The sequence below is a fragment of the Macrobrachium nipponense genome, chromosome 5, assembly GCF_015104395.2.
Source record: "Macrobrachium nipponense isolate FS-2020 chromosome 5, ASM1510439v2, whole genome shotgun sequence".
Lineage (NCBI taxonomy): Eukaryota > Metazoa > Arthropoda > Malacostraca > Decapoda > Palaemonidae > Macrobrachium > Macrobrachium nipponense.
This window is the reverse complement of record NC_061107.1, coordinates 54494572-54496864: the sequence shown is the minus strand read 5'-3', so window position 1 is coordinate 54496864 and position 2293 is coordinate 54494572. Positions and strand designations below refer to the sequence as shown.

Below are 2293 nucleotides of genomic sequence, written 5' to 3'. Positions count from 1 at the left end.
GGGACTTAAACTAATTAAGAGAGGACAGAAACTTCAATTGAAACAATCATGTTTTATGAAATCGTGCACAAGTGTGTCTAGAACGTGGAGCACGTAAGAAACAGGCGTCGAAGCCTCCCTTCGACAGGTGTTCAGCCCACACTGGTCCCTAGGAACTTGTGAGAGCCTTCGAGCCTCACGTGAATTATTCCAGTCAGAAGTCGCCAAGCGAGGGCCGCTGTCGGTTCCCTCCGGATTTTGTGCTATGTCTTGCGTTTTCCGTTCAGGTATTCAGTGACTGCGCCTTGTGCTGATAGTGGAATTTCTTTAATCTCTACCTACCGGGAATCGCAGAAGAGGACGCTGCGCCTACTTCAGGCGTCCACCCTGCAAGTTTTAAGGTAAGTCGGAGATGACCAATAAGTCATAAGTGCCTTCGATTTCATAAATTCTAGACTTAGATGCTTAGCTGCTGAAGTTTAGCTGAGCATTTTTTTTCTATGATCTTGATTCAACGTTTCATTTTGTGTAAGTGATAGTTATCACTCGGCTCGTCAGTCTTCGAGTCAGACCACGAACGAGGAAAGTCATTTAGATCAGTTCGTGAGAAGCATGTATCAATAAAGAAATTTCCCACAAGAAAAGCGTAATCAAGTTGGACAGTCTCTCTCTCTCTCTCTCTCTCTCTCTCTCTCTCTCGTCTCTCTCTCTCTCTCTCTCTCTCTCTCTCTCTCTCTCTCGTCTCTCTCTCTCTCTCTCTCTCTCTCTCTCTCTCTCTCTCTCTAACAAGATAGATTGCGTTACTAAGTTAGAATCTTGAATCGGGTTTTTTGATTTTCCTGGTATCTGAGGATCCGTAACTCGCTCAGATTTCTTCTTTCCAGTTTTCAGTTGAGTGACTATCACATAGGTTAAATGATGGTGAAATTTTACATTATTCTCCTTGCGAACTACTTACATCGTTCATAGGCCTTAAGTACTAATCTTATTGAGTTTAATTTTTGATAGTAGAGCCAGCAAAGCATTTATAGCTCCACAAATTAAGCTCATTGTCTTGCTTTCTTTTGCTAAATATTTCGTTAATGAGGAACCTTTAGAGGTGAGTCATATTGTCGTGTTTTCTTGGTTTCCAGAAAGAGATTTCAGGAAACGAAAAACAAGAATGCTGTAATAGGGTACTATTAATATGCAAAGTCAAATATACTTAGTAAAGAAGGAGCTCAAGGAACCAAAACAGATGTTCAGGAAGTTGCATAAGAAAGCAAAATAAATATCTGAGGACGGATGCTAAATTATAGGAGCTATGAAAACTGAACTGGGCATTTCATTAAAATATTACCTTTAATGACAACCTTGAACTCTTTCAACTACAGGACTGCGGTATGCCTAGGTTTTATTAGAAAAAGAAATATTCGCAAACTATTGGTGCAAGTTTCTAATGGAGAAAGATTTTAAGTAAAAAGCCATTTTCGAAAGACATGGATTTATGAAGGTGGACAGAAATGTTAAGAATGAGGAGTAAGTAAAAAGAAATTGCTACTTTTAAGGAAGAATAAAAAAAGTTAGTAAACGCAATAGGACAGTAGTATACATGAGCTCATAGAAATTAAATAAAATCTGGAAGGAGATGGAGATACAAGATGTTTTCTTAATTAAGAAATTTGAAAAAAAACATTTGAATTACATAAAGAACTCACAAGAAAGGGACGTATAAAAGTAACCATAAGTCTTAGATCAAACCTTGATGCAAAGTCTGATATGTTTTAAAATATGAAGGGGACTTCAGGAATAGAAAATGTCCTTTAAAAACTGACTGGGTCCTAAAATTCGGTACTGGAATACTTAAAGATTAAAAAGGGAAACTTAAAAACAATGTACTGGCGCTTATACGAGCTTTTGAGGTAGAATTTTTTCAGACAGAGGGAAATATATAATATGTATATATATATTATATATATATAATATAATATATATTATATATATATATATATACATATATATATATATATATACCAGATATCAAAGCATTGAAGTAGTATATGAAAATAGTGATGCTTAGCTGTCAATGATTGGGCTTTGTCACTGAACTGATGAACTGCTCCTCTTCATCTCTTCGTCTCATGTTTATAAACTGCTGTAAGATGACACCATGATTTTTGTTATATTGTAAACACATTCATAGAACTATAGTGAAACTGATGCCGCTGGGTCCAAGTGATCCAAAACTTCTAAATATTCAATTCTACATACAGCGCTGGGTATTTGGTTCCATCGCTCCTACGGAAGTGGTTTGTCTCGAATTGTAAGGGACGAT

General features: G+C 36.7%; 1 protein-coding gene across 1 annotated transcript in view; it reads left to right on the top strand.

Annotated features, from left to right (window-relative positions):
• The first annotated feature begins 207 nt into the window (after positions 1–207).
• The window catches only part of LOC135215790 (uncharacterized), a 56406-nt gene continuing 54320 nt past the window's right edge, over positions 208–2293 (top strand). The window contains exon 1 of the mRNA XM_064250741.1: positions 208–380. The gene's annotated coding sequence lies outside the window, so the exon portion shown is untranslated. The remainder of the gene's footprint in view (positions 381–2293) is intronic.